The 14,443-nt window shown below is 47.6% G+C and overlaps 20 non-coding genes and 9 pseudogenes across 20 annotated transcripts; all 29 read left to right on the forward strand.

Annotated features, from left to right (window-relative positions):
* Positions 1-79: 79 nt before the first annotated feature.
* Positions 80-198, forward strand: LOC141025020 (5S ribosomal RNA). The gene has a single exon (XR_012186517.1). It is a non-coding gene; the product is annotated as a 5S ribosomal RNA (ribosomal RNA).
* A 372-nt stretch (positions 199-570) lies between these two features.
* On the forward strand, positions 571-689 carry LOC141024250 (5S ribosomal RNA). The gene has a single exon (XR_012185848.1). It is a non-coding gene; the product is annotated as a 5S ribosomal RNA (ribosomal RNA).
* Positions 690-1,060: 371 nt separating this feature from the next.
* LOC141024037 (5S ribosomal RNA) lies at positions 1,061-1,179 on the forward strand. Its single transcript, XR_012185635.1, has one exon. It is a non-coding gene; the product is annotated as a 5S ribosomal RNA (ribosomal RNA).
* Positions 1,180-1,550: 371 nt separating this feature from the next.
* LOC141024635 (5S ribosomal RNA) lies at positions 1,551-1,656 on the forward strand (annotated as a pseudogene).
* A 372-nt stretch (positions 1,657-2,028) lies between these two features.
* On the forward strand, positions 2,029-2,147 carry LOC141024239 (5S ribosomal RNA). Its single transcript, XR_012185837.1, has one exon. It is a non-coding gene; the product is annotated as a 5S ribosomal RNA (ribosomal RNA).
* Positions 2,148-2,518: 371 nt separating this feature from the next.
* LOC141023670 (5S ribosomal RNA) lies at positions 2,519-2,637 on the forward strand. The gene has a single exon (XR_012185269.1). It is a non-coding gene; the product is annotated as a 5S ribosomal RNA (ribosomal RNA).
* Positions 2,638-3,008: 371 nt separating this feature from the next.
* On the forward strand, positions 3,009-3,127 carry LOC141023744 (5S ribosomal RNA). The gene has a single exon (XR_012185342.1). It is a non-coding gene; the product is annotated as a 5S ribosomal RNA (ribosomal RNA).
* A 369-nt stretch (positions 3,128-3,496) lies between these two features.
* On the forward strand, positions 3,497-3,602 carry LOC141024638 (5S ribosomal RNA; annotated as a pseudogene).
* Positions 3,603-3,973: 371 nt separating this feature from the next.
* Positions 3,974-4,092, forward strand: LOC141023620 (5S ribosomal RNA). Its single transcript, XR_012185220.1, has one exon. It is a non-coding gene; the product is annotated as a 5S ribosomal RNA (ribosomal RNA).
* A 369-nt stretch (positions 4,093-4,461) lies between these two features.
* LOC141024582 (5S ribosomal RNA) lies at positions 4,462-4,567 on the forward strand (annotated as a pseudogene).
* Positions 4,568-4,938: 371 nt separating this feature from the next.
* On the forward strand, positions 4,939-5,057 carry LOC141025021 (5S ribosomal RNA). Its single transcript, XR_012186518.1, has one exon. It is a non-coding gene; the product is annotated as a 5S ribosomal RNA (ribosomal RNA).
* Positions 5,058-5,430: 373 nt separating this feature from the next.
* LOC141023745 (5S ribosomal RNA) lies at positions 5,431-5,549 on the forward strand. The gene has a single exon (XR_012185343.1). It is a non-coding gene; the product is annotated as a 5S ribosomal RNA (ribosomal RNA).
* Positions 5,550-5,917: 368 nt separating this feature from the next.
* LOC141024583 (5S ribosomal RNA) lies at positions 5,918-6,023 on the forward strand (annotated as a pseudogene).
* A 371-nt stretch (positions 6,024-6,394) lies between these two features.
* On the forward strand, positions 6,395-6,513 carry LOC141025022 (5S ribosomal RNA). Its single transcript, XR_012186519.1, has one exon. It is a non-coding gene; the product is annotated as a 5S ribosomal RNA (ribosomal RNA).
* Positions 6,514-6,887: 374 nt separating this feature from the next.
* Positions 6,888-7,006, forward strand: LOC141024012 (5S ribosomal RNA). Its single transcript, XR_012185610.1, has one exon. It is a non-coding gene; the product is annotated as a 5S ribosomal RNA (ribosomal RNA).
* A 369-nt stretch (positions 7,007-7,375) lies between these two features.
* On the forward strand, positions 7,376-7,481 carry LOC141024584 (5S ribosomal RNA; annotated as a pseudogene).
* A 375-nt stretch (positions 7,482-7,856) lies between these two features.
* Positions 7,857-7,975, forward strand: LOC141024011 (5S ribosomal RNA). The gene has a single exon (XR_012185609.1). It is a non-coding gene; the product is annotated as a 5S ribosomal RNA (ribosomal RNA).
* A 368-nt stretch (positions 7,976-8,343) lies between these two features.
* LOC141024585 (5S ribosomal RNA) lies at positions 8,344-8,449 on the forward strand (annotated as a pseudogene).
* A 371-nt stretch (positions 8,450-8,820) lies between these two features.
* On the forward strand, positions 8,821-8,939 carry LOC141025023 (5S ribosomal RNA). The gene has a single exon (XR_012186520.1). It is a non-coding gene; the product is annotated as a 5S ribosomal RNA (ribosomal RNA).
* A 371-nt stretch (positions 8,940-9,310) lies between these two features.
* Positions 9,311-9,429, forward strand: LOC141023747 (5S ribosomal RNA). Its single transcript, XR_012185345.1, has one exon. It is a non-coding gene; the product is annotated as a 5S ribosomal RNA (ribosomal RNA).
* A 367-nt stretch (positions 9,430-9,796) lies between these two features.
* On the forward strand, positions 9,797-9,902 carry LOC141024642 (5S ribosomal RNA; annotated as a pseudogene).
* A 371-nt stretch (positions 9,903-10,273) lies between these two features.
* LOC141025024 (5S ribosomal RNA) lies at positions 10,274-10,392 on the forward strand. The gene has a single exon (XR_012186521.1). It is a non-coding gene; the product is annotated as a 5S ribosomal RNA (ribosomal RNA).
* Positions 10,393-10,763: 371 nt separating this feature from the next.
* On the forward strand, positions 10,764-10,882 carry LOC141023748 (5S ribosomal RNA). The gene has a single exon (XR_012185346.1). It is a non-coding gene; the product is annotated as a 5S ribosomal RNA (ribosomal RNA).
* A 368-nt stretch (positions 10,883-11,250) lies between these two features.
* On the forward strand, positions 11,251-11,356 carry LOC141024586 (5S ribosomal RNA; annotated as a pseudogene).
* A 373-nt stretch (positions 11,357-11,729) lies between these two features.
* LOC141025025 (5S ribosomal RNA) lies at positions 11,730-11,848 on the forward strand. Its single transcript, XR_012186522.1, has one exon. It is a non-coding gene; the product is annotated as a 5S ribosomal RNA (ribosomal RNA).
* A 371-nt stretch (positions 11,849-12,219) lies between these two features.
* Positions 12,220-12,338, forward strand: LOC141024521 (5S ribosomal RNA). The gene has a single exon (XR_012186119.1). It is a non-coding gene; the product is annotated as a 5S ribosomal RNA (ribosomal RNA).
* Positions 12,339-13,169: 831 nt separating this feature from the next.
* Positions 13,170-13,275, forward strand: LOC141024588 (5S ribosomal RNA; annotated as a pseudogene).
* A 372-nt stretch (positions 13,276-13,647) lies between these two features.
* Positions 13,648-13,766, forward strand: LOC141025026 (5S ribosomal RNA). The gene has a single exon (XR_012186523.1). It is a non-coding gene; the product is annotated as a 5S ribosomal RNA (ribosomal RNA).
* Positions 13,767-14,137: 371 nt separating this feature from the next.
* LOC141023749 (5S ribosomal RNA) lies at positions 14,138-14,256 on the forward strand. The gene has a single exon (XR_012185347.1). It is a non-coding gene; the product is annotated as a 5S ribosomal RNA (ribosomal RNA).
* The last annotated feature ends 187 nt before the right edge of the window (positions 14,257-14,443 follow it).

Genomic DNA, 14,443 nt, shown 5'->3' on the forward strand with positions numbered 1-14,443 from the left:
TGGTAGTAAGAATGACAATCATCTTTGCAGTGGACCTGGGAGTGGCAAGCATAAGGGACGAAGACGGGGCTAACATGTTGGATGCGATCATACCAGCACTAAAGCACCGGATCCCATCAGAACTCCGAAGTTAAGCATGCTTGGGCGAGAGTAGTACTAGGATGGGTGACCTCCTGGGAAGTCCTCGTGTTGCATTCCCTTTTTAATTATTTTTTGCGCCTCGTGACAAACATATCGCATGTGCGCGATATATATTAACCCCGTTATATTATTTTTGACATTTGCGATATGTTTTAGCTCGCTGCTCATTGGTCACGCGTCTAGAGGCGGCTTTGTGGCGCGAGGAGCGCGTTCTGAAAGGGGTAAAAAAATACGTGTTGCTGCGGTATAGAGGGTGGGGTGGAAACCGTGGTAAACTCGTCTCCGTGTTAGAGGGGGGGGGAGTAAGTAGTATATATAGGGCATTATCCATTATTAGGCAACGGTTGTAATGGTAGTAAGAATGGCAATCATCTTTGCAGTGGACCTTGGTGTGGCAAGCATAAGGGACGAAGGCGGGGGTAACATGTAGGATGCGATCATACCAGCACTAAAGCACCGGATCCCATCAGAACTCCGAAGTTAAGCGTGCTTGGGCGAGAGTAGTACTAGAATGGGTGACCTCCTGGGAAGTCCTCGTATTGCATTCCCTTTTTAATTATTTTTTGCGCGTCGTGACAAACATATCGCATGTGCGCGATATATATTAACCCCGTTATATTATTTTTGACATTTGCGATATGTTTTAGCTCGCTGCTCATTGGTCACGCGTCTAGAGGCGGCTTTGTGGCGCGAGGAGCGCGTTCTGAAAGGGGTAAAAAAATACGTGTTGCTGCGGTATAGAGGGAGGGGTGGAAACCGTGGTAAACTCGTCTCCGTGTTTGAGGGGGGGGAGTAAGTAGTATATATAGGGCATTATCCATTATTAGGCAACGGTTGTAATGGTAGTAAGAATGACAATCATCTTTGCAGTGGACCTGGGAGTGGCAAGCATAAGGGACGAAGGCGGGGGTAACATGTCGGATGCGATCATACCAGCACTAAAGCACCGGATCCCATCAGAACTCCGTAGTTAAGCGTGCTTGGGCTAGAGTAGTACTAGGATGGGTGACCTCCTGGGCAGTCCTCGTGTTGCATTCCCTTTTTAATTATTTTTTGCGGCTCGTGACAAACATATCGCATGTGAGCGATATATATTAACCCCGTTATATTATTTTTGACATTTGCGATATGTTTTAGCTCGCAGCTCATTGGTCACGCGTCTAGAGGCGGCTTTGTGGCGCGAGGAGCGCGTTCTGGAAGGGGTAAAAAATACGTGTTGCTGCGGTATAGAGGGAGGGGTGGAAACCGTGGTAAACTCGTCTCCGTGTTTGAGGGGGGGGGAGTAAGTAGTATATATAGGGCATTATCCATCATTAGGCAACGGTTGTAATGGTAGTAAGAATGACAATCATCTTTGCAGTGGACCTGGGAGTGGCAAGCATAAGGGACGAAGGCGGGGGTAACATGTGGGATGCGATCATAGCAGCACTAAAGCACCGGATCCCATCAGAACTCCGAAGTTATGGGTGCTTGGGCGAGAGTAGTACTAGGATGGGTGACCTCGTGTTGCATTCCCTTTTTAATTATTTTTTGCGCCTCATGACAAACATATCGCATGTGCGCGATACATATTAACCCCGTTATATTATTTTTGACATTTGCGATTTGTTTTAGCTCGCTGCTCATTGGTCATGCGTCTAGAGGCGGCTTTGTGGCGCGAGGAGCGCGTTCTGAAAGGGGTAAAAAAATACGTGTTGCTGCGGTATAGAGGGAGGGGTGCAAACCATGGTAAACTCGTCTCCGTGTTTGAGGGGGGGGGAGTAAGTAGTGTATATAGGGCATTATCCATTATTAGGCAACTGTTGTAATGGTAGTAAGAATGACAATCATCTTTGCAGTGGACCTGGGAGTGGCAAGCATAAGGGACGAAGGCGGGGCTAACATGTCGGATGTGATCATACCAGCACTAAAGCACCGGATCCCATCAGAACTCCGAAGTTAAGCGTGCTTGGGCGAGAGTAGTACTAGGATGGGTGACCTCCTGGGAAGTCCTCGTGTTGCATTCCCTTTTTAATTATTTTTTGCGGCTCGTGACAAACATATCGCATGTGCGCGATATATATTAACCCCGTTATATTATTTTTGACATTTGCGATATGTTTTAGCTCGCTGCTCATTGGTCATGCGTCTAGAGGCGGCTTTGTGGCGCGAGGAGCGCGTTCTGAAAGGGGTAAAAAAATACGTGTTGCTGCGGTATAGTGGGAGAGGTGCAAACCGTGGTAAACTCGTCTCCGTGTTTGAGGGGGGGGAGTAAGTAGTGTATATAGGGCATTATCCATTATTAGGCAACGGTTGTAATGGTAGTAAGAATGACAATCATCTTTGCAGTGGACCTGGGAGTGGCAAGCATAAGGGACGAAGGCGGGGCTAACATGTTGGATGCGATCATACCAGCACTAAAGCACCGGATCCCATCAGAACTCCGAAGTTAAGCATGCTTGGGCGAGAGTAGTACTAGGATGGGTGACCTCCTCGGAAGTCCTCGTGTTGCATTCCCTTTTTAATTATTTTTTGCGCCTCGTGACAAACATATCGCATGTGCGCGATATATATTAACCCCGTTATATTATTTTTGACATTTGCGATATGTTTTAGCTCGCTGCTCATTGGTCACGCGTCTAGAGGCGGCTTTGTGGCGCGAGGAGCGCGTTCTGAAAGGGGTAAAAAAATACGTGTTGCTGCGGTATAGAGGGAGGGGTGGAAACCGTGGTAAACTCGTCTCCGTGTTTGAGGGGGGGGAGTAAGTAGTATATATAGGGCATTATCCATTATTAGGCAACGGTTGTAATGGTAGTAAGAATGACAATCATCTTTGCAGTGGACCTGGGAGTGGCAAGCATAAGGGACGAAGGCGGGGGTAACATGTCGGATGCGATCATACCAGCACTAAAGCACCGGATCCCATCAGAACTCCGTAGTTAAGCGTGCTTGGGCGAGAGTAGCACTAGGATGGGTGACCTCCTGGGAAGTCCTCGTGTTGCATTCCCTTTTTAATTATTTTTTGCGGCTCGTGACAAACATATCGCATGTGCGCGATATATATTAACCCCATTATATTATTTTTGACATTTGCGATATGTTTTAGCTCGCAGCTCATTGGTCACGCGTCTAGAGGCGGCTTTGTGGCGCGAGGAGCGCGTTCTGAAAGGGGTAAAAAATACGTGTTGCTGCAGTATAGAGGGAGGGGTGGAAACCGTGGTAAACTCGTCTCCGTGTTTGAGGGGGGGAGTAAGTAGTATATATAGGGCATTATCCATTATTAGGCAACGGTTGTAATGGTAGTAAGAATGACAATCATCTTTGCAGTGGACCTGGGAGTGGCAAGCATAAGGGACGAAGGCGGGGGTAACATGTGGGATGCGATCATAGCAGCACTAAAGCACCGGATCCCATCAGAACTCCGAAGATAAGCGTGCTTGGGTGAGAGTAGTACTAGGATGGGTGACCTCGTGTTGCATTCCCTTTTTAATTATTTTTTGCGGCTCGTGACAAACATATCGCATGTGCGCGATATATATTAACCCCGTTATATTATTTTTGACATTTGCGATATGTTTTAGCTCGCTCCTCATTGGTCATGCGTCTAGAGGCGGCTTTGTGGCGCGAGGAGCTCGTTCTGAAAGGGGTAAAAAAATACGTGTTGCTGCGGTATAGAGGGAGGGGTGCAAACCGTGGTAAACTCGTCTCCGTGTTTGAGGGGGGGGAGAAAGTAGTGTATATAGGGCATTATCCATTATTAGGCAACGGTTGTAATGGTAGTAAGAATGACAATCATCTTTGCAGTGGACCTGGGAGTGGCAAGCATAAGGGACGAAGGCGGGGGTAACATGTTGGATGCGATCATACCAGCACTAAAGCACCGGATCCCATCAGAACTCCGAAGTTAAGCATGTTTGGGCGAGAGTAGTACTAGGATGGGTGACCTCCTGGGAAGTCCTCGTGTTGCATTCCCTTTTTAATTATTTTTTGCGCCTCGTGACAAACATATCGCATGTGCGCGATATATATTAACCCCGTTATATTATTTTTGACATTTGCGATATGTTTTAGCTCGCTGCTCATTGGTCACGCGTCTAGAGGCGGCTTTGTGGCGCGAGGAGCGCGTTCTGAAAGGGGTAAAAAATACGTGTTGCTGCGGTATAGAGGGAGGGGTGGAAACCGTGGTAAACTCGTCTCCGTGTTTGAGGGGGGGAGTAAGTAGTATATATAGGGCATTATCCATCATTAGGCAACGGTTGTAATGGTTGTAAGAATGACAATCATCTTTGAAGTGGACCTGGGAGTGGCAAGCATAAGGGACGAAGGCGGGGGTAACATGTGGGATGCGATCATAGCAGCACTAAAGCACCGGATCCCATCAGAACTCCGAAGTTAAGCGTGCTTGGGTGAGAGTAGTACTAGGATGGGTGACCTCGTGTTGCATTCCCTTTTTAATTATTTTTTGCGCCTCGTGACAAACATATCGCATGTGCGCGATATATATTAACCCCGTTATATTATTTTTGACATTTGCGATATGTTTTAGCTCGCTGCTCATTGGTCATGCGTCTAGAGGCGGCTTTGTGGCGCGAGGAGCGCGTTCTGAAAGGGGTAAAAAAATACGTGTTGCTGCGGTATAGAGGGAGGGGTGCAAACCGTGTTAAACTCGTCTCCTTGTTTGAGGGGGGGGAGTAAGTAGTGTATATAGGGCATTATCCATTATTAGGCAACGGTTGTAATGGTAGTAAGAATGACAATCATCTTTGCAGTGGACCTGGGAGTGGCAAGCATAAGGGACGAAGGCGGGGGTAACATGTTGGATGCGATCATACCAGCACTAAAGCACCGGATCCCATCAGAACTCCGAAGTTAAGCATGCTTGGGCGAGAGTAGTACTAGGATGGGTGACCTCCTGGGAAGTCCTCGTGTTGCATTCCCTTTTTAATTATTTTTTGCGCCTCGTGACAAACATATCGCATGTGCACGATATATATTAACCCCGTTATATTATTTTTGACATTCGCGATATGTTTTAGCTCGCTGCTCATTGGTCACGCGTCTAGAGGCGGCTTTGTGGCGCGAGGAGCGCGTTCTGAAAGGGGTAAAAAAATACGTGTTGCTGCGGTATAGAGGGAGGGGTGGAAACCGTGGTAAACTCGTCTCCGTGTTTGAGGGGGGGGGGAGTAAGTAGTATATATAGGGCATTATCCATTATTAGGCAACGGTTGTAATGGTAGTAAGAATGACAATCATCTTTGCAGTGGACCTGGGAGTGGCAAGCATAAGGGACGAAGGCGGGGGTAACATGTCGGATGCGATCATACCAGCACTAAAGCACCGGATCCCATCAGAACTCCGTAGTTAAGCGTGCTTGGGCGAGAGTAGCACTAGGATGGGTGACCTCCTGGGAAGTCCTCGTGTTGCATTCCCTTTTTAATTATTTTTTGCGGCTCGTGACAAACATATCGCATGTGCGCGATATATATTAACCCCATTATATTATTTTTGACATTTGCGATATGTTTTAGCTCGCAGCTCATTGGTCACGCGTCCAGAGGCGGCTTTGTGGCGCGAGGAGCGCGTTCTGAAAGGGGTAAAAATACGTGTTGCTGCGGTATAGAGGGAGGGGTGGAAACCGTGGTAAACTCGTCTCCGTGTTTGGGGGGGGGAGTAAGTAGTATATATAGGGCATTATCCATTATTAGGCAACGGTTGTAATGGTAGTAAGAATGACAATAATCTTTGCAGTGGACCTGGGAGTGGCAAGCATAAGGGACGAAGGCGGGGGTAACATGTGGGATGCGATCATAGCAGCACTAAAGCACCGGATCCCATCAGAACTCCGAAGTTAAGCGTGCTTGGGTGAGAGTAGTACTAGGATGGGTGACCTCGTGTTGCATTCCCTTTTTAATTATTTTTTGCGCCTCGTGACAAACATATCGCATGTGCGCGATATATATTAACCCCGTTATATTATTTTTGACATTTGCGATATGTTTTAGCTCGCTGCTCATTGGTCATGCGTCTAGAGGCGGCTTTGTGGCGCGAGGAGCGCGTTCTGAAAGGGGTAAAAAAATACGTGTTGCTGCGGTATAGAGGGAGGGGTGCAAACCGTGTTAAACTCGTCTCCGTGTTTGAGGGGGGGGAGTAAGTAGTGTATATAGGGCATTATCCATTATTAGGCAACGGTTGTAATGGTAGTAAGAATGACAATCATCTTTGCAGTGGACCTGGGAGTGGCAAGCATAAGGGACGAAGGCGGGGCTAACATGTTGGATGCGATCATACCAGCACTAAAGCACCGGATCCCATCAGAACTCCGAAGTTAAGCATGCTTGGGCGAGAGTAGTACTAGGATGGGTGACCTCCTGGGAAGTCCTCGTGTTGCATTCCCTTTTTAATTATTTTTTGCGCCTCGTGACAAACATATCGCATGTGCACGATATATATTAACCCCGTTATATTATTTTTGACATTTGCGATATGTTTTAGCTCGCTGCTCGTTGGTCACGCGTCTAGAGGCGGCTTTGTGGCACGAGGAGCGCGTTCTGAAAGGGGTAAAAAAATACGTGTTGCTGCGGTATAGAGGGAGGGGTGGAAACCGTGGTAAACTCGTCTCCGTGTTTGAGGGGGGGGGGGAGTAAGTAGTATATATAGGGCATTATCCATTATTAGGCAACGGTTGTAATGGTAGTAAGAATGACAATCATCTTTGCAGTGGACCTGGGAGTGGCAAGCATAAGGGACGAAGGCGGGGGTAACATGTCGGATGCGATCATACCAGCACTAAAGCACCGGATCCCATCAGAACTCCGTAGTTAAGCGTGCGTGGGCGAGAGTAGCACTAGGATGGGTGACCTCCTGGGAAGTCCTCGTGTTGCATTCCCTTTTTAATTATTTTTTGCGGCTCGTGACAAACATATCGCATGTGCGCGATATATATTAACCCCATTATATTATTTTTGACATTTGCGATATGTTTTAGCTCGCAGCTCATTGGTCACGCGTCCAGAGGCGGCTTTGTGGCGCGAGGAGCGCGTTCTGAAAGGGGTAAAAATACGTGTTGCTGCGGTATAGAGGGAGGGGTGGAAACCGTGGTAAACTCGTCTCCGTGTTTGGGGGGGGGGAGTAAGTAGTATATATAGGGCATTATCCATTATTAGGCAACGGTTGTAATGGTAGTAAGAATGACAATCATCTTTGCAGTGGACCTGGGAGTGGCAAGCATAAGGGACGAAGGCGGGGGTAACATGTGGGATGCGATCATAGCAGCACTAAAGCACCGGATCCCATCAGAACTCCGAAGTTAAGCGTGCTTGGGTGAGAGTAGTACTAGGATGGGTGACCTCGTGTTGCATTCCCTTTTTAATTATTTTTTGCGCCTCGTGACAAACATATCGCATGTGCGCGATATATATTAACCCCGTTATATTATTTTTGACATTTGCGATATGTTTTAGCTCGCTGCTCATTGGTCATGCGTCTAGAGGCGGCTTTGTGGCGCGAGGAGCGCGTTCTGAAAGGGGTAAAAAAATACGTGTTGCTGCGGTATAGAGGGAGGGGTGCAAACCGTGGTAAACTCGTCTCCGTGTTTGAGGGGGGGGGGGGAGTAAGTAGTGTATATAGGGCATTATCCATTATTAGGCAACGGTTGTAATGGTAGTAAGAATGACAATCATCTTTGCAGTGGACCTGGGAGTGGCAAGCATAAGGGACGAAGGCGGGGCTAACATGTCGGATGCGATCATACCAGCACTAAAGCACCGTATCCCATCAGAACTCCGAAGTTAAGCATGCTTGGGCGAGAGTAGTACTAGGATGGGTGACCTCCTGGGAAGTCCTCGTGTTGCATTCCCTTTTTAATTATTTTTTGCGCCTCGTGACAAACATATCGCATGTGCGCGATATATATTAACCCCATTATATTATTTTTGACATTTGCGATATGTTTTAGCTCGCAGCTCATTGGTCACGCGTCCAGAGGCGGCTTTGTGGCGCGAGGAGCGCGTTCTGAAAGGGGTAAAAATACGTGTTGCTGCGGTATGGAGGGAGGGGTGGAAACCGTGGTAAACTCGTCTCCGTGTTTGGGGGGGGGAGTAAGTAGTATATATAGGGCATTATCCATTATTAGGCAACGGTTGTAATGGTAGTAAGAATGACAATCATCTTTGCAGTGGACCTGGGAGTGGCAAGCATAAGGGACGAAGGCGGGGGTAACATGTGGGATGCGATCATAGCAGCACTAAAGCACCGGATCCCATCAGAACTCCGAAGTTAAGCGTGCTTGGGTGAGAGTAGTACTAGGATGGGTGACCTCGTGTTGCATTCCCTTTTTAATTATTTTTTGCGCCTCGTGACAAAAATATCGCATGTGCGCGATATATATTAACCCCGTTATATTATTTTTGACATTTGCGATATGTTTTAGCTCGCTGCTCATTGGTCATGCGTCTAGAGGCGGCTTTGTGGCGCGAGGAGCGCGTTCTGAAAGGGGTAAAAAAATACGTGTTGCTGCGGTATAGAGGGAGGGGTGCAAACCGTGTTAAACTCGTCTCCGTGTTTGAGGGGGGGGAGTAAGTAGTGTATATAGGGCATTATCCATTATTAGGCAACGGTTGTAATGGTAGTAAGAATGACAATCATCTTTGCAGTGGACCTGGGAGTGGCAAGCATAAGGGACGAAGGCGGGGCTAACATGTTGGATGCGATCATACCAGCACTAAAGCACCGGATCCCATCAGAACTCCGAAGTTAAGCATGCTTGGGCGAGAGTAGTACTAGGATGGGTGACCTCCTGGGAAGTCCTCGTGTTGCATTCCCTTTTTAATTATTTTTTGCGCCTCGTGACAAACATATCGCATGTGCACGATATATATTAACCCCGTTATATTATTTTTGACATTTGCGATATGTTTTAGCTCGCTGCTCATTGGTCACGCGTCTAGAGGCGGCTTTGTGGCGCGAGGAGCGCGTTCTGAAAGGGGTAAAAAAATACGTGTTGCTGCGGTATAGAGGGAGGGGTGGAAACCGTGGTAAACTCGTCTCCGTGTTTGAGGGGGGGGAGTAAGTAGTATATATAGGGCATTATCCATTATTAGGCAACGGTTGTAATGGTAGTAAGAATGACAATCATCTTTGCAGTGGACCTGGGAGTGGCAAGCATAAGGGACGAAGGCGGGGGTAACATGTCGGATGCGATCATACCAGCACTAAAGCACCGGATCCCATCAGAACTCCGTAGTTAAGCGTGCTTGGGCGAGAGTAGCACTAGGATGGGTGACCTCCTGGGAAGTCCTCGTGTTGCATTCCCTTTTTAATTATTTTTTGCGGCTCGTGACAAACATATCGCATGTGCGCGATATATATTAACCCCATTATATTATTTTTGACATTTGCGATATGTTTTAGCTCGCAGCTCATTGGTCACGCGTCCAGAGGCGGCTTTGTGGCGCGAGGAGCGCGTTCTGAAAGGGGTAAAAATACGTGTTGCTGCGGTATAGAGGGAGGGGTGGAAACCGTGGTAAACTCGTCTCCGTGTTTGGGGGGGGAGTAAGTAGTATATATAGGGCATTATCCATTATTAGGCAACGGTTGTAATGGTAGTAAGAATGACAATCATCTTTGCGGTGGACCTGGGAGTGGCAAGCATAAGGGACGAAGGCGGGGGTAACATGTGGGATGCGATCATAGCAGCACTAAAGCATCGGATCCCATCAGAACTCCGAAGTTAAGCGTGCTTGGGTGAGAGTAGTACTAGGATGGGTGACCTCGTGTTGCATTCCCTTTTTAATTATTTTTTGCGCCTCGTGACAAACATATCGCATGTGCGCGATATATATTAACCCCGTTATATTATTTTTGACATTTGCGATATGTTTTAGCTCGCTGCTCATTGGTCATGCGTCTAGAGGCGGCTTTGTGGCGCGAGGAGCGCGTTCTGAAAGGGGTAAAAAATACGTGTTGCTGCGGTATAGAGGGAGGGGTGCAAACCGTGGTAAACTCGTCTCCGTGTTTGAGGGGGGGGGAGTAAGTAGTGTATATAGGGCATTATCCATTATTAGGCAACGGTTGTAATGGTAGTAAGAATGACAATCATCTTTGCAGTGGACCTGGGAGTGGCAAGCATAAGGGACGAAGACGGGGCTAACATGTTGGATGCGATCATACCAGCACTAAAGCACCGGATCCCATCAGAACTCCGAAGTTAAGCATGCTTGGGCGAGAGTAGTACTAGGATGGGTGACCTCCTGGGAAGTCCTCGTGTTGCATTCCCTTTTTAATTATTTTTTGCGCCTCGTGACAAACATATCGCATGTGCACGATATATATTAACCCCGTTATATTATTTTTGACATTTGCGATATGTTTTAGCTCGCTGCTCATTGGTCACGCGTCTAGAGGCGGCTTTGTGGCGCGAGGAGCGCGTTCTGAAAGGGGTAAAAAAATACGTGTTGCTGCGGTATAGAGGGAGGGGTGGAAACCGTGGTAAACTCGTCTCCGTGTTTGAGGGGGGGGAGTAAGTAGTATATATAGGGCATTATCCATTATTAGGCAACGGTTGTAATGGTAGTAAGAATGACAATCATCTTTGCAGTGGACCTGGGAGTGGCAAGCATAAGGGACGAAGGCGGGGGTAACATGTCGGATGCGATCATACCAGCACTAAAGCACCGGATCCCATCAGAACTCCGTAGTTAAGCGTGCTTGGGCGAGAGTAGCACTAGGATGGGTGACCTCCTGGGAAGTCCTCGTGTTGCATTCCCTTTTTAATTATTTTTTGCGGCTCGTGACAAACATATCGCATGTGCGCGATATATATTAACCCCATTATATTATTTTTGAAATTTGCGATATGTTTTAGCTCGCAGCTCATTGGTCACGCGTCCAGAGGCGGCTTTGTGGCGCGAGGAGCGCGTTCTGAAAGGGGTAAAAATACGTGTTGCTGCGGTATAGAGGGAGGGGTGGAAACCGTGGTAAACTCGTCTCCGTGTTTGGGGGGGGGTGTAAGTAGTATATATAGGGCATTATCCATTATTAGGCAACGGTTGTAATGGTAGTAAGAATGACAATCATCTTTGCGGTGGACCTGGGAGTGGCAAGCATAAGGGACGAAGGCGGGGGTAACATGTGGGATGCGATCATAGCAGCACTAAAGCACCGGATCCCATCAGAACTCCGAAGTTAAGCGTGCTTGGGTGAGAGTAGTACTAGGATGGGTGACCTCGTGTTGCATTCCCTTTTTAATTATTTTTTGCGCCTCGTGACAAACATATCGCATGTGCGCGATATATATTAACCCCGTTATATTATTTTTGACATTTGCGATATGTTTTAGCTCGCTGCTCATTGGTCATGCGTCTAGAGGCGGCTTTGTGGCGCGAGGAGCGCGTTCTGAAAGGGGTAAAAAAATACGTGTTGCTGCGGTATAGAGGGAGGGGTGCAAACCGTGGTAAACTCGTCTCCGTGTTTGAGGGGGGGGGGAGTAAGTAGTGTATATAGGGCATTATCCATTATTAGGCAACGGTTGTAATGGTAGTAAGAATGACAATCATCTTTGCAGTGGACCTGGGAGTGGCAAGCATAAGGGACGAAGACGGGGCTAACATGTTGGATGCGATCATACCAGCACTAAAGCACCGGATCCCATCAGAACTCCGAAGTTAAGCATGCTTGGGCGAGAGTAGTACTAGGATGGGTGACCTCCTGGGAAGTCCTCGTGTTGCATTCCCTTTTTAATTATTTTTTGCGCCTCGTGACAAACATATCGCATGTGCGCGATATATATTAACCCCGTTATATTATTTTTGACATTTGCGATATGTTTTAGCTCGCTGCTCATTGGTCACGCGTCTAGAGGCGGCTTTGTGGCGCGAGGAGCGCGTTCTGAAAGGGGTAAAAAAATACGTGTTGCTGCGGTATAGAGGGAGGGGTGGAAACCGTGGTAAACTCGTCTCCATGTTTGAGGGGGGGGAGTAAGTAGTATATATAGGGCATTATCCATTATTAGGCAACGGTTGTAATGGTAGTAAGAATGACAATCATCTTTGCAGTGGACCTGGGAGTGGCAAGCATAAGGGACGAAGGCGGGGGTAACATGTCGGATGCGATCATAGCAGCACTAAAGCACCGGATCCCATCAGAACTCCTCAGTTAAGCGTGCTTGGGTGAGAGTAGTACTAGGATGGGTGACCTCCTGGAAAATCCTCCTGTTGCATTCCCTTTTTAATTATTTTTTGCGCCTCGTGACAAACATATCGCATGTGCGCGATATACATTAACCCCGTTATATTATTTTTGACATTTGCGATATGTTTTAGCTCGCTGCTCATTGGTCACGCGTCTAGAGGCGGCTTTGTGGCGCGAGGAGCGCGTTCTGAAAGGGGTCAAAAAATACGTGTTGCTGCGGTATAGAGGGAGGGGTGGAAACCGTGGTAAACTCGTCTCCGTGTTTGAGGGGGGGGGGAGTAAGTAGTATATATAGGGCATTATCCATTATTAGGCAACGGTTGTAATGGTAGTAAGAATGACAATCATGTTTGAAGTGGACCTGGGAGTGGCAAGCATAAGGGACGAAGGCGGGGGTAAAATGTCGGATGCGATCATAGCAGCACTAAAGCACCGGATCCCATCAGAACTCTGAAGTTAAGCGTGCTTGGGGAAGTCCTCGTGTTGCATTCCTTTTTTAATTATTTTTTGCGCCTCGTGACAAACATATCGCATGTGCGCGATATATATTAACCCCGTTATATTATTTTTGACATTTGCGATATGTTTTAGCTCGCTGCTCATTGGTCACGCGTCTAGAGGCGGCTTTGTGGCGCGAGGAGCGCGTTCTGAAAGGGGTAAAAAAATACGTGTTGCTGCGGTATAGAGGGAGGGGTGGAAACCGTGGTAAACTCGTCTCCGTGTTTGAGGGGGGGGAGTAAGTAGTATATATAGGGCATTATCCATTATTAGGCAACGGTTGTAATGGTAGTAAGAATGACAATCATCTTTGCAGTGGACCTGGGAGTGGCAAGCATAAGGGACGAAGGCGAGGGTAACATGTGGGATGCGATCATAGCAGCACTAAAGCACCGGATCCCATCAGAACTCCGAAGTTAAGCGTGCTTGGGTGAGAGTAGTACTAGGATGGGTGACCTCGTGTTGCATTCCCTTTTTAATTATTTTTTGCGCCTCGTGACAAACATATCGCATGTGCGCGATATATATTAACCCCGTTATATTATTTTTGACATTTGCGATATGTTTTAGCTCGCTGCTCATTGGTCATGCGTCTAGAGGCGGCTTTGTGGCGCGAGGAGCGCGTTCTGAAAGGGGTAAAAAAATACGTGTTGCTGCGGTATAGAGGGAGGGGTGCAAACCGTGGTAAACTCGTCTCCGTGTTTGAGGGGGGGGGAGTAAGTAGTGTATATAGGGCATTATCCATTATTAGGCAACGGTTGTAATGGTAGTAAGACTGACAATCATCTTTGCAGTGGACCTGGGAGTGGCAAGCATAAGGGACGAAGGCGGGGCTAACATGTTGGATGCGATCATACCAGCACTAAAGCACCGGATCCCATCAGAACTCCGAAGTTAAGCATGCTTGGGCGAGAGTAGTACTAGGATGGGTGACCTCCTGGGAAGTCCTCGTGTTGCATTCCCTTTTTAATTATTTTTTGCGCCTCGTGACAAACATATCGCATGTGCGCGATATATATTAACCCCGTTATATTATTTTTGACATTTGCGATATGTTTTAGCTCGCTGCTCATTGGTCATGCGTCTAGAGGCGGCTTTGTGGCGCGAGGAGCGCGTTCTGAAAGGGGTAAAAAAATACGTGTTGCTGCGGTATAGAGGGAGGGGTGGAAACCGTGGTAAACTCGTCTCCGTGTTTGAGGGGGGGGAGTAAGTAGTATATATAGGGCATTATCCATTATTAGGCAACGGTTGTAATGGTAGTAAGAATGACAATCATCTTTGCAGTGGACCTGGGAGTGGCAAGCATAAGGGACGAAGGCGGGGGTAACATGTCGGATGCGATCATACCAGCACTAAAGCACCGGATCCCATCAGAACTCCGTAGTTAAGCGTGCTTGGGCGAGAGTAGCACTAGGATGGGTGACCTCCTGGGAAGTCCTCGTGTTGCATTCCCTTTTTAATTATTTTTTGCGGCTCGTGACAAAAATATCGCATGTGCGCGATATATATTAACCCCATTATATTATTTTTGACATTTGCGAGATGTTTTAGCTCGCAGCTCATTGGTCACGCGTCTAGAGGCGGCTTTGTGGCGCGAGGAGCGCGTTCTGAAAGGGGTAAAAAATACGTGTTGCTGCGG

This window comes from Aegilops tauschii, chromosome 5 (assembly GCF_002575655.3).
Source record: "Aegilops tauschii subsp. strangulata cultivar AL8/78 chromosome 5, Aet v6.0, whole genome shotgun sequence".
In the NCBI taxonomy this organism is placed as follows: Eukaryota; Viridiplantae; Streptophyta; class Magnoliopsida; order Poales; family Poaceae; genus Aegilops; species Aegilops tauschii.